Consider the following 12,336-nt stretch of genomic DNA (forward strand, 5'->3'; position numbering starts at 1 on the left):
TTTATTTTTCTGCACAAAATAAGATAAATAAGATAAAAAAACAAATCAAGAATAAAGAAAATCAATCAGTAATAAATAAATATAATAATAATAATAAGAAGACGGCAAATAATAAAAACTTAAGAAACCACATATAGTTGGTGGGTAGACAAATTATTTTTTTTCAGATTAAAATGAACAAAGCATTATTAGAGCCCTGTAGACATGACAAAACACGACTATAGTCACATTTATACTCTTTTTATTTACAACATATTGCACAACTGCAGGGTCTTGAGACACATGCTAACTCGCAAACTAGAGCGCTAGCGACCTAAACGGTAGCCTTCAAGTTATTTCCTTTAAACTTAAATAGCCAAAAACTTACCACTTCCACACGGATAGGGAGAACTATTAACAGTTATTTAACCTTTAACATGAACATTAATCAAACGTAATAATTTTTTCTGGGTACATGATACCATACAGCATCCATATCAAACTTGCGCGGGCCGCACTAACATTAAACTTTCATATCAAGGCGGGGGCCTCAAACTAGTGTCCTGCGGGCCACATTTGGCCCGTGGGCCGCGTGTTTGAGACCCCTGGTTAGGGATTGGTGGATCGAATTTTCTATCCATTATATAGTTGTCCATTATCCATTGTCTTGTATTGTTGTATTTATATATTATCAACAAATATTTTTTTCTGATTGTAATCATAATTAACAACCTTTTAAAATATATTTTGGGTTTTTATATATTTGAGTAAATATATGAAACAATACAGTGCATTTCTTACATCAATCAAAATATAACTTTCCATTATTTACGTTTGTATTCAACTATCTGATCACAAGCCATTGAATTTACAACTTAAAAGCATTCAAGGATCTTGACATATTTTAAGTAAAATGTATCGGTATCGGTAGCAGTATTGGTAATACTGCTTGTTGTCAGATAAAAATCAAATTTGCAGTATCACATACCAATGATTCAAGTGACATGTGGTTAGAAGAGGTAGGTGATAACATAAAATACATATTAATATTTGTCAATTGAACCGTATGATAAATGTATTTTCTGTATGGTTCCAATCTTTTAGTTAAAATCACTGGATTTGCACATCCTCTCATTCCCTGATCAGATACAGGACAGAAACCTAAGATGAAGCTGCTGCTCTTTTGCTCGACTTAGTGCGCAAACCCTTCTTACCGTCTGAGTGCACACTGAGTTGGATGATGGTGCCTGGTGGTTTCCATTTGTTAGCATGTCATCAATAATATAATGTCGCAGAAACATGTATTATACACTATGCCGTTCTACAGCTTGCGTAATGTTTTTAATGTAAGTGTGACATTAATCTTACTCATCCGACAATATAAAACAGGTAAATGTCACATGCGGAGGCGCTGCAGTCATAGCGTCATCTTGAAGGGGTCGGGGCATGTAGGTGGAAAGGAACCTATCAAGCTAATTTTTATTGCTCCTTTATATTGAGTTGTGGACTGCTATAGAGATAGCTTTTAGATCTTAATTCAGCTGTGATTTCCAAAAAGGTCTATTTTAATTTATTACACCCACAGGCCGTCTCCATGCAACGCCCACTCCGTTGTGATTGGTCACATGCCCAAGTGCTCCTGAGGACTTGCGGACTACTGCCGAACCCCACTTTCGAATTTAGTCAGTATTGTCAGAATTGGTAATAAATGAATAAACCCTGACTTACCATGTATTAACTCAAAAGTAGGTCCGCATTTATTGAGTGCAGACAATTTTGACATAGGCTGCACTGCGTACGATTGGTTAGCACGCAGGCCTCACAGCTAGGAGACCCGAGTTCAATTCCACCCTCGGCCATCTCTGTGTGGAGTTTGCATGTTCTCCCCGTGCATGCGTGGGTTTTTCCGGGTACTCCGGTTTCCTCCCACATTCCAAAAACATGCTAGCTTAATTGCGACTCCAAATTGTCCATAGGTATGAATGTGAGTGTGAATGGTTGTTTGTCTATATGTGCCCTGTGATTGGCTGGCGACCATTCCAGGGTGTACCTCGCCTCTCGCCCGAAGACAGCTGGGATAGGCTCCAGCACCCCCCACGACCCTCACGAGGATAAGCGGTAGAAAATGAATGAATAAATGAATTTTTTCATAACGTCGGTAGTGGAAATGTGGTCATTACACGCATTTTGCGGGACTACCCGTGCTTAAGAAACTTGTTTAGATTGTGGTGGAAAAGGCTATTAGTAACTCCAGACATCGGTGAGCTTGTAATTTGCATGCATGCAGGTAACTCCCTGTGTGCACACTCTATACTGCTACACAGACACCCGCTTTTATTCGATTATTTTGTTAAGCTTTACTTTCCTGAATAAGTTACTTTAACATATCACCTATTCACTTGATTTTAACCGACACCTATTTAGCCTGCTGTTCTCCATTTTACTACTATAATAATAATAATAATAATAATAATAATAATAATAATAATAATAATAATAATAATAATAATATATATTATTGTTATTACCACAAACCTCCTTTGAAGATGAAATGTCTGTTCTTGGTGTCTGACTTCATAAAATAAATGTTTAAAAAAGTTTTTTTCCCTCTTTATTGTGCATTTTTGACTGTTGTGACTAATAGTCCTGTCACGGTACGGCATCTCTGTGTTGCGGTGCGACCCCAGGATGCAGAGAGCAGGACCGAATGCAGGTAAAAATATTTATTTTTTGCAATAAATGCGGCAGCAGGAAAAAGGCAACTCAGGTAGCAGAAGGACAAATGATAATAATCCCACAAAGGGAGACGCACACACCTGAACTAAATAGACACTCAAATTAGGGACAGGTGTGGGTAACTAAGACAATGGAGGCAGACAAGGAAAAACAGGAAGTCAAACACAAAATAAGAGCGTGCCAAAAGGAAACCAAAGCCCAGACCATAAACTCAAAAACTCATAAACCCAAACTGTCACTTAGGAACCCACACAGGGCGTGACAAGTCCGGCAAATACAGTAATTCTTCCAGCTCAATTTACATAGATCGTCCGTCAAACTTAATTTTTGAAGATGGTGTAATTTCTTAAAAATACTGAACACAAATCAATATTTTTTCGAGTTGAGGTAATGTATTGTTTTTCTGGTCTTTAACTTTTTAGCACTTTTCCTCCTCCAAGGTACTCAAAGCGCATCACAACCAGACTGAGGGTTCAGTATCTTGCCCAAGGACACTTCGACATGATCACACGAGGATCGAACCTGCAACCTCCATTGAGCCATTCTGCCCCGTGTATGTTTTTTTCTAACATTATTAGAGCCTTGTAAGCATGAAATAGCACCCTTACAGTTACATTTACACTCATTATTCTTTGGTAGAACCACATTGCACAACTGTAAGGCACCGGCTGCAGGATCACTGCAGGGGCACAAGGGGCAGCCACAGCTGTCTTCGGGCGAGAGGCGGGGTACACCCTGGACTGGTCGCCAGCCAATCACAGGGCACATATAGACAAACAACCATTCACACTCACATTCATACCTATGGACAATTTGGAGTCGCCAATTAACCTAGCATGTTTTTGGAATGTGGGAGGAAACCGGAGTACCCGGAGAAAACCCACGCATGCACGGATAGAACATGCAAACTCCACACAGAGATGGCCGAGGGTGGAATTGAACCCTGGTCTCCTAGCTGTGAGGTCTGCGTGCTAACCACTCGAACACCGTGCCGCCTCTGCCTCCAATTTAAGTGTTTTCCAACCAACCTATGCATTGTAAATATGTTTCCTTGAAAGCATCCATTTATCTCATCATTCGTTTCACTACATCCTGTTAGCCCCACCCTTTTTGTGTTTTATCCAACCAATCCATTACCCGCCCTTTGGATGATTCGCTCTCATTCTATTTATTAGTTCCTCTGCTTCTGTTCAGTTTTCTTTTCGCTCATTTGTTCCGCGCGACCTTGTGTTTTGTTTTTGTTTTTTTAGCCTGAATTTTTTTCACCTGTTTTTGTGTTGAATAATTTCTTTTTTTTTCAGTCACCTGGCTGCCAGGTGAAAAGAATCATCCATCAATGTCAACCTCTCGTGTATGTTCCTTCAATATTGTGTTTTCTACAGTTTATTTAAATGTGATCAATAGGAAATGCTGTTGTTGTGGCCTATTGACCCCAAGCATTATCCAGATCACCCATAGTTAAACACAGGATTGGATGCCTGATGTATTAAAACTGTTTCTTCCAGGTCGTGCAACATCATGTGACTAAAACAACCGGCGTCCTCTTCTTCTACGATTAACCCTTTCACACGGCGTTCCCAGGTGATGCATTCACAATGTAACGTTAATGTCTTTGTGAGTGCTGTTTTAATTTCCCATGTGAAGACGGGGAGAGCCCGTCCCCCTGACCCTGGCGTGTGTCGGACAGCCCTTCTAGAGCTCAACGGAGAAAAACGGCCTTATTAGCCCAGTTCATTAAAATCATTAATAGTCATGAAATGAGAGGCACCAGAGTCCAAAAGGCTTAATGCTTCATCCATATTAATTAGACGCCCACAAATGTGAAGTGAGGGAAACCAGGCTGCTGCTTCAGGCACACACACACACACACACACACACACACAACCTGCCTACTGTGGCGTGACCTCCTCACATCCCTCCCTCGACTGTCACCACGACTAGCCTCCTGTTACCACTCCCGATTAAATTCCGTTTTAATTAAAACTGATCACATTAAGAAACTGATGTGCTTAATTAAGCAGACTCTGGTGGAAGCGCCTTCCACTACATCTGACGACTGCAATGTAAAACACTTCCCGTGGCAGGAAGGGGGCATCATTGCGGAAAAGGGGTGGGGGGGCGCTGCATGTAATCAGCCCCACATGCTTCACCCTGATGCCCCTCCTCCTCTTTAGACAACATCATTTCCTTTCACATGCACAACACGTCTATTCCGCTTTAACTTGTTAAGTGATTTTCTGCTCATAGGTACAAAACATACAAAGATTTTCTGTGTTTATTTACGTACATACGCTGTTTAGTAACATCCATTGTTTACTACAGGAAACTACAAGTTTGGGCTATGAAAACTACTACCTCATGGTTTTTTTTTTTCGGATACTCTGGTTTCCTCCCACATTCCAAAAACATGCTAGGTTAATTGGCGACTCCAAATTGTCCATAGGTATGAATGTGAGTGTGAATGGTTGTTTGTCTATATGTGCCCTGTGATTGGCTGGCCAAAAGGAGTAGGCTGAAGCATAAGCTTATAAATGCCTACCCCTTTTTGCAAGATATAATCATCTTCATGCCACAGTCTTGTTTTCCCCTGTTATTATTATCATTGTAATATTGTTATTATCATTATCATTATTATCATTATTGTTATAATCTTTATCATTATTACCATTATTATTGTTATTATTATCACCATTATTATAATCATCATTAATATTAACATTTTCATCAATATAGTTGTAACGTTTTTTTTTTTATTATTTAATTTTACAGACTTCATTGCTTCTTGTAGAGTACTGTATCATTCCAACTGTTGTTTTCTGAAATCCGCAGTATTTGTGCTTTTATTGTCAATTTATTAGCCCACTTTTCCCCCCCAAGTGTAACATTTACATATCATTTTCTGGATTGCATGTGTCTAATATTGTGCATTAAAAAACAAGAACTTGGGTTTTCTTTGGATACTCTGGTTTCCTCCCACATTCCAAAAACATGCTAGGTTAATTGGCGACTCCAAATTGTCCATAGGTATGAATGTGAGTGTGAATGGTTGTTTTTCTATAATATATGCACTGTGATTGGCTGGCCAGCAGTCACCCAAAGTCAGCTGGGATAGGCATACCCCCACGATGGATGGATGTTGGCTCTGTTTATTCAACTTCACATGTACCAACCACACTGGAACCCTTGTTAACAACATAACGTCATTCCTGCTCCCCACTCAACAGGCATGACTGATCGACTGTTACACAAGTAACCTTTAAAGTCTTTATCATTAAAAGTGCTAAAAACCCATCCTTACAAAGCCTGTCGTGCTTAAATCTAATGCTTTATTTCCTAGTATCGATTCAATACCTTTTAAAGGATGTTAGATTGATACATATATGTCATCGGAATGGCATTGTCATTATTCATTCATTCATTCATTCATTTTCTACCGCTCTTTCCTCACGAGGGTCGCGGAGGTGCTGGAGCCTATCCCAGCTGTCTTTGGGCGAGAGGCGGGGTACACCCTGGACTGGTCGCCAGCCAATCACAGGGCACATATAGACAAACAACCATTCACACTCACATTCATACCTATGGACAATTTGGAGTCGCCAATTAACCTAGCATGTTTTTGGAATGTGGGAGGAAACCGGAGTACCCGGAGAAAACCCACGCATGCACAGGGAGAACATGCAAACTCCACACAGAGATGGCCGAGGGTGGAATTGAACCCTGGTCTCCTAGCTGTGAGGTCTGCGCGCTAACCACTCGACCACCGTGCAGCCCGGATTTATTTTTCAGGGAGAAATATTCCAAGAATTCTTTGTTGATAACACTATTCATTCATTCATTCATTTTCTACCGCTTTTTCCTCACGAGGGTCGCGGAGGTGCTGGAGCCTACACCAGCTGGCGAGAGGCGGGGTACACCCTGGACTGGTCGCCAGCCAATCACAGGGCACATATAGACAAACAACCATTCACACTCACATTCATACCTATGGACAATTTGGAGTCGCCAATTAACCTAGCATGTTTTTGGAATGTGGGAGGGAACCGGAATACCCGGAGAAAACCCACGCATGCACGGGGAGGTTTGGTTTTTTGGTTTGGTCTGATCCTTTAATTGTACTGTATGTACGACCTTTACTATTTTTTGAGGGAGTTGGAAGTGATTTGTACTTTATTTAGATTGGTTGGGCTTCAGCCAATTGCTGGTTATCATTGTTTTTGCTCCTATTGATGCTAAACCATTCCCTACCATTTCTCTGTATTTGGTTTTCATTTACCCTTCTTCATTCTTTTCACCTTTATCACCATCTCTCTCACCTACTTGACACCCATCCCATCCTCCCTTTCCCCTTTTCCCTCTATCTTTCCCTTCCACTACCCCTTGGCTCCGCTGCCACCTCTGCCTCTCGCTAGCGCTTGCAAGTTATGGTTTGCAGCTGCTGAGCTGACAGCAACAATAGAGGACGAGATAAGGTTGTGACCTCTCTGGCCAAACAGGATGAGAGGAATACATTTATGTGAGTTGGGAGGCTGGGGTGGGGTGGGGGGGGTGGTCGTCAGTGCTGTCCCAGGTGGATGGAACGCCAACTAAATTTCTGTACTTCTAACGAGAGATGAGGTGACGAGAAAGAATTTGTATCGTTGCATCAGAAGTTAGCATTCATTGATCAAGTGCATGTATTATTAATTTTGGACCTTTTAAGACGAGTCGAAGGTGCCTGTGCCACTTCTGTCCATGTTGATAAAGCTTCTCCCAATATGTCTAAGAGACCATCCAGCCACCCTACCATATGTGAGGGTAGTAGTTAAGTCAGGAGTTTCACCTTTCAGCTCAGCTTCCTCTTCGCCTCAATGGATCTTTTTCCAATATTCATTCATTCATTCATTCATTTTCTACCGCTTTTTCCTCATGAGGGTCGCGAGCGTGCTGGAGCCTATCCCAGCTGTCTTCGGACGAGATGCGGGGTACACCCTGGACTGGTCGCCAGCCAATCACAGGGCACATATAGACAAACAACCATTCACACTCACATTCATACCTATGGACAATTTGGAGTCGCCAATTAACCTAGCATGTTTTTGGAATGTGGGAGGAAACCGGAGTACCCGGAGAACATGCAACAGAAATGGCCGAGGGTGGAATTGAACCGTGGTCTCCTAGCTGTGAGGTCTGCGCGCTAACCACTCCGCTAGACACGGTGCCGCCCCTTTTTCCAATATCGAGCATTAAAATATCAAGCTAGAAAATAACAAACATTATCCCCAATTCAATGTATCATCACTATATAAATTACTTAGATGTGTCACTACTTTACCAACGTCTGGAAGAACCCCAACCAGACCCAAGCATCCCCGAAAACTGGCTAAGATGTTCAGCAACAACCCCAAAAACCACCCAATGCCTGCTGGAACACCAGTACCACTCTTCACAATGAAGCCAGTTTTACATCTCCATGGACTAAGACAAGCATATGGACAAGCCAGATGCCTTCTAGGCGGATGTTTTTTTATGGGCAGACTAGGTTGGAAATTCAGCTCTCAAAATGACAAGAAGTTTATTTGGAGGGGGTGAAGGCTTTCAAACCAAAGATCACTGTAGCAACTTTGTAAAGCATGGTGGCAGTTTTGCTGCCAGTGCTACCTCCCAATTGTTCAACAGCCATAAGTGGCTGTTCCAACAGTGTACAAAGCCAGTGTACATGATTATATACTGCACTCACTTCAATAAGTTCAGTACATCTGTAGAATGTAATGAGATGCAATGTTGTAATAAGAACATGTTATGTACCGTATTAGGCTAGACAAGTAGGGTATTTTTGTCTGTCTCACGCAATTAAAAAAAAACAGATAAGCAGAGTGTTTAGGTGCAATAAGAGACCAATTATTTCAGAAGTATAATCAATTTGTGATAAATGAGCCTGTGCCGGACATTGAATATTGCACTTTTTGTTCTTTTTGTCTTGTCTTGAGTACACTTGTGTTTGTGTTTCTCTTTGCACTTGTCCACCAAGGGCATCATTTATCCAGCAGCCTGAAGGTACTTAAAAAAAAAAAATTCTGCTGCCAGCACCGATGGTTCCTTCTGCTGTACCTGTGCGGATTGGGTTCAGAGGTCACCAGTCACAGGCAATCAGGAGTAAATGGAGCCTGTGTAAGTCTAAGAAAAGAGCTTTAGAACAAAGCCAAGGCCATAGTTTGCTGTGTGTGTGTGTGTGTGTGTGTGTGTGTGTTATCGCAATACTCTGACACTCCTATTTCACTCAACCTTATCCACCCTAACAGGATTTATTCTTGTTTATTTCCAAAAGTCTGACCTTGCTGGCGGTCTGTATTTCTCCTCAATGTCTACAAAAAGCTCACAGTTTATTTTAAATGTGTAGTGCGAGCGCACGGTGAGGCACTCAATGGGCACAATCCTCACACGGTATACATATATACTGTATATCCCCTTTAGTCAGCTTTAACACGCTCAACTCCTCCAAGCAGCCTCATCCCGTGTTCATCTGCTGGCTAATCCTGCACTGTTTTATTGTCCTATTGTCTCTGCAGCCTGAAATGATGACAATCATTATGACATGTGGAACGCAAGCTCAAGAATTTAGCGTCTCAACACAGGCCGAGCCATATTGGAAGAGGAGGGCACCTATGAGAGAGAGAGGTATTAAATGCACTGATCCGCCGAGCCTTAACGCTCTCTCTTACATCATCATAAAGCATCATCCAATTTAGCAGTTCTGTCAGCGAGAGGAACCATAACACATTTGCATAATGCATCGTCTTCACTATGTTAATTCACACTGCACTCAGGACTGTTTGGACATACTCTGTCTCTCCCTCCGTATACATTGCGTGTGTTCCGCCATGCCAGTATGTCAATGACAGTGAGAGATTATGGAGTTAAATAAGGCTCTCCAAAGCCCTCCAAGCTCTCCAGGCTGCACTGTGATAGTCAGCGATACCGCAGGGCATCGCAGGAGGAGCAATAGAAATGCATTACTGCCCAAATCACATTGCTATCCTCCAGTGAGAAGTGTAAGTTACCGGGGAAATGGATGGAGCACACACAGGGGGGGGGGGGGGGGGGTGAGGTGGCAGGGATGAGGATCGGCCCCCGATGCAATTTCCATTGACACGTGTGATCTCTTTAATTTTCCAGCTGGGTGAAAAATGGAAGAAGACTTGATTAAATTTTGCCTCGGTTGGATTCTGATGCAAAGTGGCACATGACTGCAGTCTTTGGATGCCTTTGGACTAAGTTTGAATGTGTGCGTAGAAAACCCTTCCTGAGACCGCAAAGAGGTTGTATCTCATCAATCATTCAGTGCACTGTCATGCAGGACCAATGCCAACTTGTAACATCCAGCCGAGTTCATTCCAATGCAGAATATAATGGAACAGCCGATCAGTCACTTGATGAATCCGCTTAGTTTTTCTTAGCCATTCTTAATATCGCAATGATGCTACCCTTGCTGTGAAGCACGAGACAATCACGAGACACTCTAACCTCCATCTCCATCCATCATCGACCTAGGAGGCCAACCACAGTTGTTATAGAAAATGACCCAACCCATCACACCGGGTTCATTTGCATATAAATGACACACATGGCATAGCAAAAGACAAGACGAAAATCCAAACCCAGATATACTGTTCAGAAGTCTTAAAGCCACCACTAGAGATGTATGATAATATACTGTTATGCTGATATTGGCATAAAAATGAAATACTGGTAATGATATCAGTGCTCCACACAGTAACAAGCTTGCTCGCTCAGTATGTCCTTGGTGTGGAATTATTTCCAGTTTGGATTGTACATTTTCAATTTGCAATGAAACTGCTGGTTAGGCGGGGGGGGGGGGGGGGGGGGGGGGGTGCAGTCCCTAATTTATCAGTTGATTAGTTAAGTAGGATTAAACATAAATAAATGGGATTTCCATAGTGCATAGAAAACCTGTTGACCTTCTAAATACGTTTCTATCACAATTAGAGCACCGTTGACATGACACAACACCCCTATAAGCCACCTTTACACTTGTACTACTCAATATAATGATTTTCAACCACTGTGCCGCGGCACACTAGTGTACCTTGAGAAACCGTCAGGTGCGCCGTGAGGAATTATCCAATATCACTTTTTATAATTAACATTTATTAATCATCATTTGCAAATATGATGTCAATAGCCATTATGTCAATAGTATACATGGACCCAAATATTCCAATTGCATTTGGTTTATTTGCTCAAACGGAAAGAATTGAACAGGGATGGAATATTCCTTTAACCAATCCGATTGAGGTATCTTGTACCCGCTCAAACGGAAAGTTGTCAGACTGCGTTCTTCTTCGTGGTGTTTTTCTTCTTCTGTTGTTTATTGGCGGTTGGCAAGCAGCTTTCGTATGCATTACCGCCATCTGTGGAACAGAATCTAAACCCTTCTATACTTTATTCACAAGTGCAGTTTTATTAAAAAAGAAAATATATATCTATATAAAACATGTCCTGAGTTTAATTATAAAATATTAGCAAGATTGAATTTGATCTTTTCCTGTTTAAATTTATCCCGGGTGCGCTCTTGCAGCGCATGCTCAGATATGACGTAACACGCAGATCCAGACGTTCTTCACTTTTAAAAATGGAGGCCAGCAATCGGCACTGGACTAAGCAAAGTTTGTTTTTGATTCAAACTACATTTCAAGACTGGACAGACGAAAAACTGGCAATACGGAGTTATTCCAACAAGTGAAAGAAAAACTTGGGGAAGCCGGTATCACGTGATGTTTACGTTTTACTGGGCATGCCCTATTGACTATTCTGTTTGATTTTCACGGTGCATGTAGACAAGAGATTGGAATATTCCTTTCTATGGATACCATTGTTTCCCGAAAGGTCATTCGGAAAGAGAAAAAGTGGTGATGTAAAAACGTGGCTACTGTGGAGTGTCTGTGGTGTAAAGACTGGCAGAGCAATGTAATATTGGTCCGTGTGGCAACACCTACCTTGTTCCTCCGATAGACTTATTGATGCACGTGTGAGGTCGTGGTGACATTTTGTAACATTTTTGGTTAGTGGTGTGCCACAAGATTTTTCCAATGTAAAAAAACGTGCCGTGGCTCAAAAAAGGTTGAAAATCACTGTAGTAGACATCATAATAGAAAATAAGTCACCTGAGACACAAATAATATGAGGTAGACTCACACGTTAGCGTTGACAGCGCACTTCCTGGTGAACACTTCAAACACACGCTTCCTTAACAAGCAGAGAACGCATGCAGTCAACTTTCACACAGGCACTGCTGTCGGTGTCTTCCTTTAATAATTCTGGGTTTTTCCCTAGGATTTTTTGAAGCTGTGGTGGTGGGCTGCATGAGAGGTGGTCATGCTTTTGTTGTGCCACTCTGGCACACCATGTTGCAGTATTTATGTTATTTGTTTATTTGTGAAATGCATCGGGTGGCATCACAGTAAAATACACATCATTTATTACATGAGGGAAATACCGCTGTCTATATCGGTATCGGTTGATATTGGTATTAGAAATGAAGTGCTGGACAATATTGGTAAGACATTCAATATGAATCAACTCTAGCCACCACTATTTGTATTGTCTGAATGTGAAACGGTAAAT

The sequence above is a fragment of the Doryrhamphus excisus genome, chromosome 12 (genome assembly GCF_030265055.1).
Source record: "Doryrhamphus excisus isolate RoL2022-K1 chromosome 12, RoL_Dexc_1.0, whole genome shotgun sequence".
Taxonomy (NCBI): domain Eukaryota; kingdom Metazoa; phylum Chordata; class Actinopteri; order Syngnathiformes; family Syngnathidae; genus Doryrhamphus; species Doryrhamphus excisus.